The following is a 20,834-nucleotide window of genomic DNA, read 5'->3' on the forward strand; positions in this document are numbered from 1 at the left end:
TTCTCGACGACATTTTTATATGTTTCAAAGGGAACTTAAATACAGCAAAGGACCTAGTAGAACACATGAATAAATCAACAAATTTTCTTAGATTCACTTTTAATTTTCAAGAGAATGTAATCAATTATTTAGATATTGAACTGACTAAAGATTTAATAAATCGACAATTTATAGCAAAGATACATAGAAAAACTACGTATAGTAATTCCTTTCTACACTTTTCAAGTCTACACCCTTACTGGCAAAAGAAGGCAATAGTCAAGGGTCAGGCAATTAGAGTAGCTAGAATGGTAACAAGGGACGACGACTTTATGATGGAGTGTAGAGTCATTGAAGACATGTTCCACCATAGAGGGTACCCTAGGCAATTTCTTAAAGATATCTTTGATGAAGTAATAAACAAGAGAGCTAACGGGACTATTAGTCCCTTGTTAAAAGATAAATCCACTTATAATAGTGAAGAGGGGATTATAGACAGGATCAATCTAAGTTCTGAGACGACTAACAACCTCGATAGAGGTTTAATCCACTATGAGATGAATCCATGAGCATGTAATAGTTTGGATAGTAGCAGAGATGAAAACCCTAGATTTATCACAACTTTTAGCTTGGAAAGTAATACAATTAGAAAGTTAATGGATAAGAATTGGACTATACTCTTAAATGACAAAAGATGGTCCTTTGTGGCTAGTAACCCTCCGAAAACAACTTATAGAAAAGGGAAAAACCTAAAAGCACTTCTTGAAAGAAGAGCTCATAATATTAAAGACAAAGGGACTTTGTTGTGGTTGCTGTAAATATTGCAAATACATTAAGAAAGGGAATAAGCATGTAATTAACAGTTAAGACATACACTTTAAACACCAAACTAGATTGTAATTCTAGAATGGTGGTATATGGGGCTTTATGCACAGTATGTGCATGTTTTTATATAGGGAAGACAGAAAGGAGGCTACGAGATAGGATATACGAACATGTTAATGCCATCTCGAACTTGAAACCTGATAATGCCCTAAGTAAACATATTTCTGCCTTCCCTGATCATAATTTTAAATTTATAGGACTCGATCAAATTAAACTAGATAGTAGGAGGGGACCTTATAATTTATTACTGGAAGAGCATGAATTATCATGGCAATTTAGAACAAATGCCTTTATGGAACCGGGATTGAATGAGCATTGTAACATTCAATGCCTTTTGAAGCTAAAAAGCTTAAATAGATAACATCTCTTTCAGCCAGGACCCCTACTTTCTTATTTATTTATTTATTTTCTTCGCTTTTTTTAATTATTCATCCATTTAAATAATTACTGGGCACTTTCCAAGGATACTTGGTTCATGGACCATTCTATGACTCCTAGTATAGTTTGAACTTGTGATTGCTTTTAAATGATTATGAAAGTTACATCCTTCTATAAATAATATAAAACAAACCAAGTTAAACATACAACTTATAAAATGATTAGGGAGCATTTCCCTTTAAGGATGGGAGAGATATATATACATAAAAAAAAAATAAATAAAAAAAAACAAATAAAAAAATAAATAAATAAAAAAGAGGGAGAAAAAGATTTCTGGGGAGGTGAAAGACACTCTCTGGTCCTTCATGAAAAATAACTTAACATAATTTTTTCAAAAGGTTAAAATCCTCACTTGTACAACAACCTTTAAGAGGAGATTAAATAAAATTCACATTTTTAAGTATCTTAGATAAAGGGTGAAACGGTTGAATAGTAGAATAGAGTAAGAATATCTGCTAACATTATGGCTATGCATATGTCATACATTAGCAGTTAGCAAACATCATTGCCCATTTAAACTTTAAGAACAGTTGATTTGATTAAGAACAAGTGGTAATTAAGTTAATTATGACATTACAATTTGATCCATGACTTAATGTATTATAAAAGCTGGAGGCTGAACTGTGTGTTTTATCTGAAGAAGTCACCCTATCCAGGATGACGAAAAGCGCTTAATGTTATACAAGTTTCTATTTTGTATCTGTGTTTTTTTATACGCAAAAGTGGTTGGTACCGAATAAATTCCAAGACTGTTTTATTAACTACGAGGTGGTTTTTTGGCCAGAAGCTTCCTACTTCTTGTTCGAGAGATGGCTAAACACGTCTGACCAGAAGCGTGGCAAACAAGATATGGAGTATCTAGGAGAGGGGCATTGTGAGTAGGTTCTTAGCCGAGAGTTTTTGGCTTGCACGAGCTGGGAAACGGCTGTTTCGGTTCCAAGGACAAAACTGAGGTCCTATATGTAAAAGTATGAATAAAGATTTACAACTTCAGATGCTTTTTTTCTCCTGCCACTAGTGTGAATGGGGAGTCTGTGCGTAAATATGCTTCATGATTTCTGAGCACATATGGGAAGCTTCTAATAAATACTTTAAGGGTGGGCAGTTAACTTCTGTTTAAATGTTTGAAAGTCAAAGTATTAAGCAAAAATGTGCACTAGCTTCTACTGTTAGCTATTTATTTTTTGGATAGTTTCCCGACAAAGTTATTTCCTGTGTGCTGAGTGAGTAAATCTTACATGTAAGTAGCATTTTGAAACTGTAGGCTTATCAGTAGCTGGGCATATTCCAATCTGGAGAGGAATATATTTTTTGGTTACAGTTTTGTGTGCTTCACTTGTTAGACAGAAGGCAATACATTTTACTTACTGCTTCGTCAATCCAGTGTTCTGATGCTTTCTAAAATTAGGTGTTCAATGGAAATGATCTGTATGCTACTAGATCTATTATTGTAAGCAACTTGACAGTACTTAAATTTATGTTGTGTACCAAATAATACTACTGCATACTTTTAAGTGCTGCGAGTCAAACTCCAAATGAGGGAGAAATTATAATATTGCTGTATACTTTTGGGTGTTGATTAATTTTAACACCTTAGCTGTATGTCAACACTAGACATAGAAGAAATTATTCTGCAAATGTTTATTTTATACAATATGAGAATTAAGAGAGCTAGTAAAAACTACATTATCTGCATGTAGTCTCATCCTTCGGATGAGATGGTAAACAGGGATCCCATACGCTTGGATTGTTGACAGCTTGGGTGGCTATAAAAGATCCCATGGCACTTATCGAAACAGTATGGGAAGTTTCCAGTTGCCCCGGCCAAATTTCCCTTAGTAGTAAAACTACCACCTCAAATCTCCTCTTAGAAAAGGCTACTAACCTAGTGGGATTATCCTGGTCAATACAGGATGGATGGATAGACAGACAGATATCGATTGATAAAGTAAACAGTTTAAACCAGGTAAAGTGAAAGGAAAATCGTTGAAAAATAAAAAAAAATAAAAAATGCATGTGGCCATGTACGGTGCCTTGTGCTGTTCCTTCTGTACTCTTTTCAGTTTCAGCAAATTACTGCTGGCATTCTTCAATGAATTTTCGATTTGTTAGAAAGGTATTAAACCACCCTTCTTAAGCAAAGCTAAATTTACTAAGCTGCTGGGAGAAGTCTGGAGTAGCTGACAGTTTCAGAAGCATATTTAAGGTAGGAAATACCAAACATGTAACAAAACCATTTTGCATGTGCTATCGATATACATTGTTAGTCAACTGTCTAATGTGGTTAAAAATTGAAGTTAGTTCAGTGCTTTTCATTGGTTACGAAGCTTTAGTTCAGAAGTTGTGCTTTTCATTGGTTACAAAGCTTTAGTTCAGAAGTTGTGCTTTTCATTGGTTACGAAGCTTTAGTTCAGAAGTTGTGCTTTTCATTGGTTACAAAGCTTTAGTTCAGAAGTTGTGCTTTTCATTGGTTACGAAGCTTTAGTTTAGAAGTTGTGCTTTTCATTGGTTACGAAGCTTTAGTTCAGAAGTTGTGCTTTTCATTGGTTATGAAGCTTTAGTTCAGAAGTTGTGCTTTTCATTGGTTACGAAGCTTTAGTTCAGAAGTTGTGCTTTTCATTGGTTACGAAGCTTTAGTTCAGAAGTTGTGCTTTTCATTGGTTACGAAGCTTTAGTTCAGAAGTTGTGCTTTTCATTGATCACGAAGCTTTAGTTCAGAAGTTGTACTTTTCATTGGTTATGAAGCTTTAGTTCAGAAGTTGTGCTTTTCATTGGTTACGAAGCTTTAGTTCAGAAGTTGTGCTTTTCATTGGTTACGAAGCTATACTCTTATGTAGTCAAGTATTTGATCTTAAACTAAACTAATTTATTGAGATCAGCAGTCATTTGCTGTACTCGGTGGAATGTAAATTTGGATAATGTAAAATATCGCCAACTGTTTAAAGCTGCATAATGTGCTTGGAAAGGAGCTCCAGGTGGTTGGGCCAAGAAAGGAAAAAGCCCTAGCTGTAAAAAAAAATCTTCATCAAAGAAGCAACAGTGTTTACACTGGAATCAGAGGATCTTAAAAAAACGTGTGTACTAATGAGTAAAATAAGGGGAACTGGAAGCCAACCAGGCAGTTTTTATTTAAATATTTCTACTGAAATGTTATATAGAAAAATAAACATATTAACAACATAAAATATAAATAAATAAAATAACTACTTTTAACAATAGTCTACATAAATTCTTTCTATATACATAATTAGAATTAACTGACAGCCAAGCAGTACAAACTGGCCATAGTAAATATATTCTGAGGTTATTCTGCTTTCACTGTTAATGGTAGACATTTCTTTATGACACACAACAGACATAGTAATTATAAATTCTGTAAATTAAGATGCAACCTTATTTTTCCAATGTTTGTAATGATTTTCTTGGCGAATGTCCACAGAAGTGGGACTTGAGACATGGGTACACATCCAGAAATTGGATCATTAAAAACAAGTACAACACTTGGAAGAAAAATTATTGTTCCCCAAAAGGTTGCAGAACTTTGCAATCATAAACCACATGCTGCCAATCTGCTTTAAGGATTTTACATCTCCTACAACCAATGCCTTTCTTTTTTGTGCATAATTTAAATTCCATGTAGAGTCATAAATGATCCATGTAGACATACATTTAATCTCTAAAATAATGACGATTTCTGGGAAAGAGTTGTCAGACTTAAAAACAATTCCCTACAGAGTATTCTATCAGAAATACTGGGTTAGCAAATAAAGTTATCTTATTGAGCTAAAATACAGGATATGACTTCCCATACTCTGGAACAAGCTACCCATCTATGTCAAGCAAAGTTCCTCATTAGCATTCTTCAAGAAAAATCTTGATGAGTGGATGGGAAATAGGAAATACACCCCGGGGATCCCTTCAGTGGCTCTGCTCGACAGGGGCACAGGAAAATAACTTTTTTGGGTGGCATAAGCCAGCGAACCTTATTGGCTAGGCTTACTTAGGCCCCTGGGCCAACAGCCTAGTACCTACCTATGAACCTATAAACATAATAAGGCCTTGTTAAGTTAAATGTTGGTGGCTGCCAAAAAAGCAATTACTACAAAATGGAAATCAAAGTCTAAACCAACTGTATTTGAAGTAATAGATATTGTAACAGAGATGAACAAACTAGAACTGGGATTCTTAGAAAAGGGTAGGAAAAAATTACACAGAAAAATGGGAATTGTGGGAACAATAAATGCAGAATAATGTTTTGGAGGAGTGAGATTTAAGGCATGGCATAAATTGATCAATTTATGCATTACTACGTCTAGGCAATTCCAATTCTGTATCATAGCTCAAAAAAATTATTTCCTTAGTTACACAACTTTGCTCACCCATTATCTCTGACAAAGCAGTCTGCAGGGAATAAAGACTGTCAACTCATTACACTCCATATGTTCTCAGTTACCACTTTCTTCCCATCACACCAGCAACATTTGCTGTCTACCAGAGGAAAAATTCTTTGTTGGGGTATAAAAATACCTATGTAAACACTTCTGAGCAAATATCCTAAATCTTCTAGACTTTCTTGCATATTTGGGAGACAAACATATATCTCCCCATTGTTTCTTTGTGAATTGCTTATGCAATCTCTCTTCCCAATCCTTTCTACTAATTATTATTTTTTAACAGCAGCTTCTGTTTCAGATTCTAGTAAAACTCCAGTGCTAGTCTTTCGTTTAGGACCCCCCCCCCTTCCTTTCTCTTTGCCTATACTCCAATATCAATCCTAGATAAGGAAGGCAATCTCTATCTGCAGTCCAAATAAATTATTGGCTTCTTCCCATTCTATTACCTTTCCCTCTCGAGTTATTTGCTCCCAATATTTTGGTTCTTTTGCCAGTTTTCTCCAATAAATTCCAGTCCCCTCTTGCCTACTATCTGTATCCCTAACTGCAGTCATCCCTATCAGCAGAATCTCCTTTCTCTACTCCCGTGTCGGCTTAGTTCTTCGAATACTTTCTGCTACTTTATAAATTCTGTATGATTAGTTATTCTCCTTAAAGGTCTGAATTGAAAATCCCAAGCTCTCCTTGTTTCCTGAGCTCCCCCCTCCCCGTTTCAACATCATACCTTTCCACTTTGAATTACAGTTTTCTGCTTGTGCTACGTGTAAGAGCCTTAACTGTGTTGCTGTGAAATACGCCTTCAAATCTTGTAGTCCCAACCTGCCTTTTCTACTGGAAGAATCAGCTCATCCCCCTTGACTCTTGCAATCTTCCCCTCCCAAATAAAATCCTTCAGCTCTTTATTAATTGCTCTCCATAACTTCTATTCCGCTTGATAGAATTTTGCCTGACCTGTGTATAAGAGGCTAAAAAATGTTTAACTGCGTGTATCTTACTATCGATATCCATAGAACAGAGCTTCCATTTCAGTTTTTGTATTATCTTTTGTTTAGTCTCTTCCCAAATACCTTAGCTCTCACATTGGAATCATTTTAATCCATACCCCTAAGTACTTTATTTTATCATAGCCACATAAATAAGGATATTGCTGAACCAATTCTTGCATGGATACATAATTTACTGCTACTGCCTTTGTTTTAGCTTCATTAACTTTGTATCCCAAAAAGATATGAAACTGTCTCAGTGTTCCACAATACTGTAATGTCCATTTCTAGTTTTGTCAGGTATAAAATAATATCTGCAAAGTCAGCTCTTCTTGACTACCATGCCAACTATATCCTTGAATTTCTGAGTCCCTTATTTTCTTTGCCAGTGTTTATAAATATAATGCAAATAACAAAGGGGAGAGAGAGGACACCCCTGCCTGGATCCTCTTCTCATGCAGAAACTATTAGATAAGACCCCAATAATTATCTTGGATATAAAATTTATAGTTCTTGATTATTTTACAAGTTTTGGATAAATGCGATCTCCATATCTCACCATTTGTTATCAGACTGTTTAGAAAATTAAGAATGGGTGGTTATTCTGGAATAATAACCTACATTAAATCAACTTTAGAGAGTAAATGTAGAACTGTCTAATTTGTACTATAAGACAGTTTTCCATATCCAAATCATATTTACTGCTGCATTTTTGGAATCAAATATTAAGAGAGACAAATGATCAAATCCTTTTTTAACTTAGCATTTTTTTTCAAACTTCAGATGGCCTATACCTTCTGGTGTAAATGTTATATGGAATAATGTGGCCGGGATAATATAGAGATGAAATAAATGGAGACAAATTTTATATGCAACTGAAATAGTAAATGTTACAATTTCTTTACTGTGTTCTTTAGAAGGAACTAACAATGTAATGGCATTTGTCTGAAAGTTCTTATGACACCCAATATACACATACATATGTACAAGTTGACAGTAGAATACACAGGATACCAGAAAGGATGAGGAAACACTAGGGATATAAAGAAAGTAAATGACAAATACTACAATCTATATATACAAAAGTATTAAATGTATAATCTAATATGCTAGCAAATATATATGTGTGCCCCCCCCAAGAATGGGGAGAGAGCAGGTGTTGTAAGGTACAGACAGGCATGATGAGTGGTTAGTAAGAATGTGAAGTATTTATTGATGTAGATCATACAGGTGAAGTGTGTGTGGGCATAGCCATGAGTTAGTGAGAAATTCTTTGACAGAGAACTTAAATACATGCTACCTAAAAATAGTTCTGACTGAATTTGGTATAGGGTTCCATATTTTGGTGTCAGTATAGACTTGGTCCCATACATTGTTTTATTTTTTGATTTATAGACTTCAAAGCAGGTTTTTGTCTTGAGAGAGCAGAGAACAATTTGGGAGACAGTGATGAAGTACTTAAGATAGAAGTGCAGGTAGAGAGGTTATACAGTATTGTAATAATAGGCATAATAGTAATTAATAGGAATCGGAATGTAACAGGAATAGGATTTCTTTACCTAAAAACTTGTCCTATAGCTTCAGTTACTAAACAGCAGACTAAGCAATATGCTGTCTTAATTAAAAAGGGTACTTCCTAATTACAGCGCCCTTCACGATACAGTTACGTAAACAGTACAGCAAAATAGTTACTTAAAGAGTAAAGATACCCATGAACAGTCGGAGCTTGCATAAATTTACATAAATACACAAACATCATAAACACTATGAAGTACTACATTTCTTACAATATATGCATACATATACAGTACCTGGACAACAGATTAGATAATGACGAATTACAGTTCTAAAATGTAAGAAGACGAAACAGCAACTACAAATAGATTTAGGAAAGTCATACAGACGGAAAGTTTCTGAAGCAATAGTGTGAAGAAAATAAAGCTGTAGATGAGGTGCACAAAAGGGAGGATATGATACATAAGGAAGGAAATTGCAATTGTCTGCCAGTAGGAAAAGGCAGTTTGTGTTTTGTAGAAAAGCCAAACTTGTAAGATGAACAACACTTGTTTGCCTATTCTGTAGACATGGGTGGAAGATACTGTATTATGCTGAAGCCATTCTCTTGAAAGCATGTGAAACTGAATGTCATTGCTAAGTAATGTGTTGTTAGGAACATCGCCATCCTTTTTAGATAACAGTGAATATCTGAAGTGTGTACAATATAGATAACATTCGTAATCCATCAACTTTATCGCCCTACCGATTTTGCCAAGGCTATTTTACATATCTCCAAGGCCACTATAATAAGGAAGTACCTTAAACATACTTTTAAGGTTAATTTTACTAAATTGTGCATTTAACCATTTGTATTATAAAAATACTACATGATAGATTTGCAGTGTATTCCTTCTGGGAGCTTCTCTCCTTCTTTTTCTGGGTCCTATCTGTCCTATCAAATGTTTTCTGCATACTTGGGCTAACCTGACTGAAACAAGTAAACCTAAATGAAATGATGTTAAATGCAGGCAAAATACTTCTAATTTCTTTTGTTTACAAGTTAATGTCACACAGCTAATTTTAATCTTCCTGCCTACACATACTGTTTTATCACTCTCTTCTCCATGAAATATATAGCTCTCACACTCGGACGTTCCCCTTACTTTCTCTCCTCTTGCATTTTACACACTACTTCACCATCAAGCTTCTCCATCACATACACTGTCAACACTTTGACAAAAATACTGTTCATACAGTTTGACATTTTCATTATTTTTCTCTTCTTTCACTTCAACCTCATTAGACTTTTCTTTCTTTCTTATTTTGCACTGTTCTCCACTTCCTTCCAATGTCTTCCCAGAAGATGGCCATGATCATTACCCATTACACTACTTCTTTTAATGTTTCCCAAATACTTAAGTGATGTGTCTTTGCTGTTACTTCTATAATAAGTACATGCACTTGACTGCATGTAATCTGTATTACAGTTTATGTTAGTAGTCTTAGCCCAACAAAATCTAACAGCAGTCATAAATGTGTTTCAACTATGCCTACGTTGTCTATTGACATTATTTTCTTAATGGTGGGTGATTGGTAGGTGCATTTACACGTTACATTTTCTATTCACTTCTCTATCAATTCTCTTGTATAACATAATTTGCCCAGCCTCCAGGGCTCTAACTGAAAAGGGTACTCAGACCAACCTGCAAACCTCAGTTAACAATAATGTGAGTACAAAAGCAAGCTATCAGCTTGGGACTAAAATATCACAAACCTACACATCTTCTCAATTTACAATTCACAAGTGCCCCAATTTTTTGCTATGGCCCAATTTTATGCTTCTAAAGTTTCAACTATCGATTATAAAATGCAATAATCGCAAAATAAATACTACACACCAAAGTCAAAGGCCTGCTATTGCTCAGAAAATGCACATCAATACGTATCTTGTTAAGACTATCATTTTTGGTAAGAATTTAAAGCTATCATCACAGATAGTCAAAATCAATATACCACACTTACATTGCATATGAACCGGTTTCTAGACCCTGTTTATTTTTTTTTATTTACATTCCGGTTATTCAACCAGGCTTTCTAAATCACTTATCCCACACTTTCTTCATTTGTCAGCATCTCTTGGACTTTCTCTTATTCCTCCTACAAAGTGCATCCTGCAAATACACTTCTTTCAACATCGCACACGTTCAGCTCTCACAAACGTCTCTGCAATGTCTAATCCAGCTATGAATACTAAACTTTCAAACACATGCGGTCACAAACTGGTTCAGCGCAGCTCCCGATATATGCAATCCTTTGCCTCAACCTATTAATATAAAATTGTAGAGGGTAATGGAGACATACATAAATTGTAGTCAGTGATTACGTTTCCTATATATTCATGTTAGCTACTCATTTGGCTTAACAATACCGTTGCCAATGTACTGGTGGTACCCGAAAATGCCACCCTGCTGCCCTCCCCTGCTGTGCAGAGTGCAGCAGTAACATAAGGGCGCTTCTGTACAGAGTGATTTTTTGTGCCACTTACATAGCACTCTGATGATGCCAACGGTTAGCTGCGTGCCACCTGGCAACCGTCACTCTGACAACGATTAACCGCGTGCTGCCAAACGGTCACCTTAATGATGCCAACGGTTGAGTTTGGCGGGCGACAAGAGGCTTCCAAATACCACCAGTCTTCAGGCTCGTGTCTGCTTTTGGTTAAAATATTTGCCCGGTCTCTCCTAAAATTGGCGATCTTGAAAGAAAATGCGGAGGATTGCAGTTAATAAACAATGACAAAAATACAAATTGTTGACTTTTTCTAGTTCAGAAAATGCGTATTGCCGGACGTTCTATTATGCCAAGTTAACGGTAATAATTATTAAAAAGAGTCTGCCCCTGCCAATTTCTAGACGTTCTTCTGAATCTGCAAGTAAAAGGCTGAGGCTATGAGCATGCTAACTCTGAAAAAGTTATCCACGGAATCGCTCGCTGCCTACGATTTAATAATGTTTGTCTGAAACCCTAGAAACCAGAAAGACTTGTTTGACGCTATCACTCCAGTTAAAGAATGATGATACTGAAAGAACGCGATCACAAGGAGAACAATTATCCTAACTCGAAGTATTACTCAATACAATCACCTCCGCCAAAAAAAATCTGAAGGTCTGAGAACAACGTGAAACAAGGCAGACAGTGATAGTATCTGTCTTGTTAACAGTGCTAATACTCACCTATACGGATTTCTGCTAACAGGCTTGAATACTTTCCGTAAACATCAGCGCACGCACGCATGGTGTGTTACCCATTTATTTTTATTTCACAAAATCACTTGCACTAGACAACAGTTCCCATTGGACCGAAACCTCACAAGAAAGACTACCCTACAAATCGGCATTTCTCCGCCCAACACCAGGTGTAACGGTAGATTGGTTCCGACTGCCCCCATGGGGGGGGGGGGGTCCTACAGTGTGCGCATGTGCAGTAAAGAACTGTTTACATTACCTCAAATATTTAGGAGATAAGTAGTAGAGATAATGGACAGTACTGCATCCCGCTAATATTGTCGTCATAGATGTCAGAATGTTAAGACAGCAGCTTAATTTGACAGCTGCTGTGTCCCACTCTGGCAGCCCCGAAGGCTGGAGGACCGTGAGGTTTCCTAGCAACAGTCAACAGACGGTGGATTTGACAAGTGTACTTAACTAATTTACATTGACCTGAGCTGTACTCCAGTAAATACACAAACAACTGCCTTATTAAAACACTTTGATCCAAATTAAATACAAGTATGAAACACTGAATTGGTATTAAAACTTGAGATTCATACCTTCACTAAATTTGATACTGGAGAAGTTAGACGCAATCACAGCAGATTCCCGTTATTTTTAATTATTTAAGCAGACACACCACAAGTTACTTCAATAATGTAGAACATCATCCCCCAGATGAGCAATAGAAAACCCCTCCCACAGTTTAACGAAGCAAGCCTCTACTCCCGTGTCTTGCATATTCATTTGCCATGTAAATACTACTCTCTCTCTCTCTCTCTCTCTCTCCTTCCTACACATACACACACACACACACACACACATTTTATTTTTAACTCATTAACACATTTGTGGTGTGAAATGTGACACCTCTTGCATCCCATACACATCTTGTATTCCACAGCATTTTCTGAAAAATAAACTTAAAAATCATAAGGTAAACAAACGTCAATATTTTGTGAACAATAAAAGCTTCTAAAACTATAGAAATAGCAATGCTATCAGTGTGACGCCTTACCTCTGGGCCAGTAATCAAGGAGCCTCAATCCTCACCACTGGCACCTGTGGGGGACGTTCACTGGGGGGATAACAGGTACACACACAGTTTCTTCAGATGTAGTTCTCTGCATCAAGCAAAATCAAGCACAATTTCCTTTAACAGCAGACGGGGAATACAGTCCAGGGTTGGTTTCTCCCTCTTTCTCCAGATCCCCAATAAGACTCCCCAGTGGCGCAGCTATACAGTTGAGATCTCAGTTGAGTGGCCAAGCCAAGACCTCCACTACCCTCTGACCAACCAGTGCTTCGTGTACCTGCCCAAGTAGCTGATACAGACACTCTTTGAGGTTTGATTTACACACACACACACACACACACACACACACACACACACATACACACACACACACACCCCTGGGAAAGGCTGGCACAGGTTTACTCACTATGCCCCCTACTGCCCAGAGTATAAGGTAGTTATGACTGCCACCAGACACTCTTGCCAGCTACCTTAAGGCTCTTCCAAGGGTACCCAATATACTGAGTAAAATTAATATTAGTACAAATGGTAGTTTGACCAAGAGCAAGGCTATTAGGAATGGCCCACACAGTGTCACCACATAAATACGCAAGTACTCTCAAGACTTAAATATCTCTACAAAGATCAGCCACAATTAAAGGTTTAAATATCTTTAATAATAATAAAAGAACAAGAAAATACTACATATATATTCACAGTGACATCACAGTTTAAAATTACAGGAAATATTTAAAATAACATTGAAGGACAGCCTCAGACAATAAAGAAAAACAATATCTAAACTAAGCTTCACTATATTTCTAAATGAATCTAAGAGAATTACTATTCCCTACTTACTTAATAGAGCAAGGCAGATGATGTGGTGAATGGTCCTTCTTGTTGTCAGGCCCAAGACAGAATACAGAATCTTCAGTCTCACTAAGAGACTTCTCAAAATAATATCTAAAATATTACTTCTGGAATAGCTTGCAGAATGACATCAATTCTGGTCATCATGTCTTCTAGTTCCCATGCAAACCCCCATTGCTGGAAGCTGGCAGGATTTAGCACCTACCTGTAAAAATGCACACACAAGGCCTTTTGCTAATCTGTGGCAGGTGCTGGAAGTCATAAAACAATTTCATACCTCCATGCTTCCAGAGTAGTAATTAGTTCACCCAAAAGACAGTACAGAAAGCTTCCTAGCACAGACTTTGTGTCTCTGGCTGTATTGAAACCTGTGAGACAGCATCTTTATGGCCTAGCCCATAAAGTGATTTCATTTCAGATATATTTTAACGTTTACTGGACTGAGGTTAACTTCCCAGTTTCCACTGTTAAACATATACATTTAAACAGTTACAATAGTGCACATACATTTCTGTTCTCTCCAGTAGGGCATACTGTGGATACATTTCAAACTTCACAAATATCTTTTCAACACAAACATGTGCACAAATCCGTTTGATATACACATGACATACAGTTCAAATAAATTTGTAACACAAGCATCTTGCATAAATCAGTTTGATATTCACAAATGACATATAATTATTTACAAAATTCCAGTTAGCTGTGTGGACAGTACTTCCTATAGCCACAATCAGTAAGAAGTATTCTTTACAGTACTAATAGTCAGTGCACTCATAGTCTTTTCCATAAATACTCTAATATTTATAATGCAGACAAACCCCAAATTATATTTTTCTAAACATTCAAAAACAAATTTTTATATATTGGCAACTGTACAACCTAATACATTGTTAGAGCACTTTTGTTAACCAGACCTCAGCTTTCACATGAAAACAAGTGCATGTTTACTAATATATTTACAGAAATATGAAAACATATCCTTAATTGTATAATTAACAAAACAAATAATACTAGCTATCTCTCAATATGTACAACTTACAGTACAAATATCAAAGACAGTTTTTGTGAACAATATCTAAGGTTTCAAATGCAACAGTTTGTAAGCTACTTGGTTTTTGAAGTATTAAGTACATATGGAAATATTGCTTATTTTCATAGTTACTAGCAAACAGCTAGTAATATTTCCAGAACAGTGTGATATAAACCAGCATATTTAGTGAATTGTCCTGTCTCCCACATTGGTGTTTCACACTGTACACCTCAATAACAAGTAGGTCTCTCTGTTATGAAAATATGAGCAGAAATTTGAAAATATGAATAATAAGTGGCAAAGATTAATTTCTCCACTGCAAGACATCATAGTCTAATAATCTTAGTTTCATTCTGTTAATAACTCCTTGTGCTTTTGCCCTTTTAATACTGCCTCTTATTAGTTGGTATGTCAGTTAAAGAAGACAGGGCAATTGTTTATATTGGGATACACCATGGTGCACAGTAGCAAGCCCCGCCCCCAGTGTGATATGGGTTTATATTATAATTATACTTTTATACCTCTTACTTTTATTTTTAAAGAAATTAACGTGAAAAGCATTTTTAAGAAGATGAGACATCAAAAACAATAAACAACTTAATGTCCATCAGGGGGCTTCCGCCCCCACAGCCCCTAAGACTACAATGCTGTGGCACTTACAGCTGTGTGTAGCAGGGGTGCAAGGGGAAGTAGCCCCCTTGCTTGATGTGTGTAGTTGTCTTTCACACACATTACATCAATAATGCTGGTTATTACAGCTTATTTTTTTCACTTAAACCTTTTTAAGCTTTTTAATGCTCACAGAATTAGAATAACATTTAAAAAAAATGTAACAACTAGCAGGCTTAATTGACAGCCCCATTGGAATGTCAATCAAGCTGGCACAGACTGCATCTGCATGCACTACGATGGTGTGTCCTAAAATAAACAATCACCGAAGCCAGAGCCAACAAAGTTCTGGATCCCATAAGGCGGTGCAGATGTGAAATGGAAGTATACAAACAACAGGCGTTTTAGGCTCGCATTTCTGACCACAGCTGCTATAAAAATAAATACTCTGCATACATTTTCTCATCAAAATGACCTATGAAATTCTAATGTCTGGCATTATTGACTGACTGCAATTATTAATGATTTAACAAAAAAAAAGGATGGAAGTGGGACAAAGTGGATAGTGGAGTTCCCCAGGGTTCTGTGCTTGGATCTCTCCTATTTGGCATCTACTTTTCTGAAGTAAAACCCAATAACAAAGGGCTCTGGCTGACTAAGTTTGCAGATGACTGCAAACTACCAGCAGTCATGGAATCCCCAAATGACTTAATCATCCTGCAGGAAGTTTTGTCCCAAATAAATAACTGGTGCCAAAGCATGCACTGAAACTAAATGCCAAAAAATGCATTACTGTATCCATTGGGAAGTCATCTACCCCAGGGAAATACCATATTGACAATACATCCCTAAGATTTGACCCAATTGTTTGGGATTTTGAAACTTATGTGGACAGTAACCTAACTTTCTAATAATATGTGTCCATTGTTGTAAGAAAGCCCTTCTATATTACACAGCTTATAAATAAAGGGACTTGTGTAGATTTAGAAATGTCAATGTCCTCCTTTGCTCAGCTCTCATTAGGCCAGTCATTGAGTACAATGCCCCTTTGGCACGTATTTTTCCAGACACATGCAACAACTGGAATGCCCACAGAGATACCTTATTAAAATGATACAAAGCCAAAACAACATATCATACATGGACCAACTCAAAGCCCTGTCACTACAGTCAGTATCCTATAGACTGCTAAGAGCTGACCTGTGTCTGGCATACAAGGTATCCTCTTACCCAATACTGATAGATTTACTGCACATCAGCAAATCAGATGGCATCAGAAATACTCAGTCTAGAGATCTAAACATCTTCTGCAACCATCAACAAAACTGTTTGGAGGGAGAGGTATATCTCATACAACATACCACTGCTCTGGAACAGACTCCCCATCTCATAAAACAAAGTTCATCCCTGTCCATATTCAAGTGCTACCTTGATCTAAGGATTGGGAACAGAACATTTACTCCAGAACTGCCCCCTGTACTACAAATGGCCTGAGACATCTCCTAAATGCTTTATTCCATGCATGGGTCCCCTCAAATTGTCTGTGGTATGATCAGTTATTCTCGTTAGAGGTAGTATATAGTCATCAACCATGGGATGGATAAGGCCAATCTCTAACCAAGTGGGATAACTTCAGCACAAACAGGAAAATGGCTAGGTTTAAAATGACCTGCAAGGGCAGCTAACCTAGAACTTGCCTATAAACCTATGAACCTATAAAAATATGAGGCAAAATCCAGGATATTTAGGAAGTATGCCAGGGGCTACATATAACCATTACTGCTGCTTTGTAGGTAAAATCAGATAATCACTGCTAAAAGACTAAATTTTGATAACAAAAAAATGTTACAGATAAAAGGTAGGAATAATAACTTTTTAACATATTAACCCTTTCAGTATTATCTTTAAATGTTAATGATCTCACAGACATATACACACAAAAAGAAAGAATAGTGAACTATATTTAAAAATGTAGAGTACAAATAGTTATGTTACAGGAGACACATTTGGAAAGAACTGAACATGTGAATTTGATAAAGAAAGGTTTTCAGGACTGTTATTCAGTGGAATATCTGGAGCAAAAGAAAAGAGGATTGCTTATATTAATTGCAAGAGGAGCTCCAAAAGTGATAGAACAGGATAAAAATTATAATAATAGTAGAAATGTAGTACTAAGGGGCTACTAGCCAGGGAGGAGGATTACACTGGCATGTATTAATATTCCACCTACAACTGATATAATGGAGCTTAAGAAAATTCTGAGAGAAATAATCAGTTTTCAGCAAGGAATATTACTTATAGGTGGGGACTAGAATTTGATTTTCAGTAGTGAAGATGTGTCTGGGGGGCTCAGAATGGAAAATATAACAAAGAATGGTAGATTTTTGAAGAAATTTATGAAAATATGTGGCATGGAAGATGTGAATTCAGTAGCAGGAGTTCGGAGTGAATTTACATATTATTCCTCAAGATACAAAAACGAGAATAGGCTAGACAGAACTTAAATTTCACAGGAACGTGTGCATTTAAATGAAAGTTTTGATACACATCCAATAACTATTTCAGATCAAGTGTCAATAATAACTAAAATAAAATTGCAGGGTATTGAAATAAAAAGATACTAGTGCTTTCTACCTATCTGTTGAAAAGAGAGAGATTTATGGACTGGATAGCGAAAATTATTTGGGAGTTATTAGAGAAGACAGAAATGTCTTCTGAAAACCTAGCTAAGGAGTGGGAAAAAATAAAGTGGAGTTTAAAAATGACGTGGAAATAAAAGAAAGAGAGATATGGTTAAGAAGCAACAAGAATTATTGAGAGGGACTGACAAATGTTAAAGTATTGCAGAATAGGGGGAATCTCACAGAAAAAGAAGAGGCGCAACTGCAGAGTGTTAAGCTGAAAATAAAGGATTACCTCGATAATATGCACGAGTTTATAAAGATTGCTGTTAAGCAATTGTTTCTTGATAATAATGCCAGAGCACAAAAACGTTTAACGCAATGACTCAGGCAACAGAAAGTAAAAAGGGTTGTCACCAAGCTTAGGGAGCCTGTAACAATGAGGATGACAAGAGATCCTGTAGAGATACTAGAAATATTTTGGAAGTTTTATGAAACTATGTATAAAGCAGAGGAATATGAAAGAAAAGGAACAAATTGAAATGTTTATGGAAGAATTAAATTACTTCATTAATATTAATTAATTAATTAATTAATTAATTAATTAATTAATTAATTAATTCACTATTTGCTCATGAAATAGCAAAAATATGGAACAAACTTCCCCCTGACCCCAGACTACAAAACTCCACACCCTCCTTCAAAAGCCTACTTAAAACATACTTCTTCACCAACCATCTATGCAACTGTAATTGACCCTCTGAAGCCTTGTTCACTTACTATTTCTACACCCCATCTGTCCTGGACAACACAAACAACACCATCTAGCTATACATATCCATGTGTGAGCAATAACTTATATATGAGTGTATGTACATATGTGTGTGTGTGTGTGTGTGTGTGTGTGTGTGTGTGTGTGTGTGTGTGTGTATGCATGTGTATATATATATATATATATATATATATATATATATATATATATATATATATATGTATCTCTCTCTCTATATATATATATATGTATGTATGTATATATGTGTATGCATGTGTATGCATATATATATGTATGTATACTCTTACATGTATATTTGCTTGAATGTATATATGAAAAACTTAAATATTTACATACTCTTATTCAGTTGTGAAATATCTTGCAATGCTCTACCAGGTTCTTATCTACTCTCATTGTATATTCTGTACACTTGTATTTTCAAGCAAGAGGGGTAATATCCTCTTATTGTATACTAACGACTGTAAAGTCTACAATCTGTATGATACTACTCTGTAATGTTTCTTTTGTAAATTTTTCTTCACTCTGTAAACATATGGAGTTTTTTCTCCCCAAGACTCCGCTGAAAATGGACACTTGTTGTCCAGTCGGACTATCCTGGCAAAGAAATGTTAAATAAATAAATAAATATACCAAGGTTAGAGGTAGATGAGGCTCAATTACTAATAGGATCAGAAGAGATCAGATAAAAATGGTGATGTATAACCAAGCAACACAAAAGTCACCAGGAATAGATGGTATTTCTTGGGAAGCTTGGAAGCTAGGAAGGAAATAAACTGATAAAGATCTGGAAGGTTCTGTTTAACAGTATTTTAAGAGGAAGAGAAGCACCAACTTCCTAGAAGAAAGCTGTGGTGGCTGTAACTGTTTTCAGTGGAGGCCCGGGGACAAAAGCTCCACAATAATTGCAAGTTACATTTCACATGTTACAAAAGGACATAGTTCATACAGCTAATTAAACATTTACTGATAAGCTCCATGATATTTGCAATTGGCGTTTCACAATGTTACAAAAATGAAAGACATAATTTAGCAGCTGGAAATTCAGTACAGAAATTTCAACATTTACATAAAGTGAATATTTTTGTTATAAACTCAATTGAAGGTTTAACATTTCAAAATATATAGCTACTACCCATTAGTAGGTTAGGAAAATATTATGCATGGAGAGGGTAACAGTATATTTGAGATAGGAGAGTACAGTACAATAGATATTTGAGAGAACATTAGTTTTTGGTGGGGGAGGTATTGTTTTGGGTGGGATGAAGTAATAGTAGAGGTAGTTGGATGAGTCAGTGCAAGGTGGAATGAGGAAGGGTTTAAGTTGGAGAGTGGCAAGGGCATTCCCATTTGAAAGAAAGATGAGAGAGTAGCTGAGATTTGAAATTTGTATGATGAGTTAGGTTGTATAGGTGTGTGGGGAGAGAGTTCCACTGTTTAGCTAAAGAGTGGGACAGCAGTAGATGGCCGAGGTCAGCAGGTTTGTGGATCTGAATGAGATTTTGTTTTTTGGATCTGAGTGAGTGGATGGGAATGTAAGGTTTCAAGGAAGTAGCGAGAGCTGGGCAGTTGGCAGGTTTAAAGATGAGCTTGTGGGCAATGATGAGTTGTAGGTAACTGAGGTAGTTGGGTAGTTCAAGCCAGTTGAGGGTGAGGAGGGGAGTGGCAGTGGTGGGAAGAGTTTTTTGAATTGGTTGCTAATTTGGAGATCTTGTGGTAGCAAGATTCAAGTTTGGACCGAAGGCCAAGATGGAGATTGGTGAAAAGAGGGGTGCCATACATAAGGGAGGGAAGTAGGAAGGTGGATGCAAGAATTTGATGGGTAGAGGGGCTTAGGAAGTGGTTGTGCCTGTAGAGGAGACTAATAATCTGAGGTTTCCCCTGATGTCCTGCAGTAGTTTGTAACCCTATTGGTTTTGGAAATATTAATCTACATATAGAAATGTTGCATATCTTCATATCTACTAGCAAACAATTTGCAATATCTTCAGTATGGTGTACTATACATGGATAGTGACAATGCCATCATGATTTCTCACACCACACCCCTCGATAACATAGTTCTTTCAATTATTAAAACATGAATGCAAATATCAAGTGAGAAACAGTGACAATATCGGCACTGTAGGACATCATGAAATAAGTGAGAAACAGTGACCAATATCGGCACTGTAGGACATCATGGAATAAGTGAGAAACAGTGACCAATATCGGCACTATAGGACATCATGGAATAAGTGAGAAACAGTAACCAATATCGCCAATGTAGGACGTCATGGAATAAGTGAGAAACAGTGGCCAATATCGGCACCATAGGACATCATGGAATAAGTGAGGAACAGTGACCAATATCGCCAATGTAGGACATCATGGAATAAGTGAGAAACAGTGACCAATATCGCCAATGTAGAACATCATGGAATAAGTGAGAAACAGTGACAATATTGGCAC

The 20,834-nt window shown here is 36.2% G+C and overlaps 1 long non-coding RNA gene across 1 annotated transcript in view; it reads right to left on the bottom strand.

Moving 5' to 3' along the window:
* Positions 1–11,576, bottom strand: part of LOC122790417 — a 351,773-nt gene extending 340,197 nt beyond the window's left edge. Inside the window, exon 1 of the long non-coding RNA XR_006363016.1 lies at positions 11,410–11,576. This is a non-coding gene — a long non-coding RNA (uncharacterized LOC122790417). The remainder of the gene's footprint in view (positions 1–11,409) is intronic.
* Positions 11,577–20,834: the final 9,258 nt, after the last annotated feature.

The sequence above is a fragment of the Protopterus annectens genome, chromosome 16.part0 (assembly GCF_019279795.1).
Source record: "Protopterus annectens isolate FY-2018-M chromosome 16.part0, PAN1.0, whole genome shotgun sequence".
NCBI lineage: Eukaryota > Metazoa > Chordata > Ceratodontiformes > Protopteridae > Protopterus > Protopterus annectens.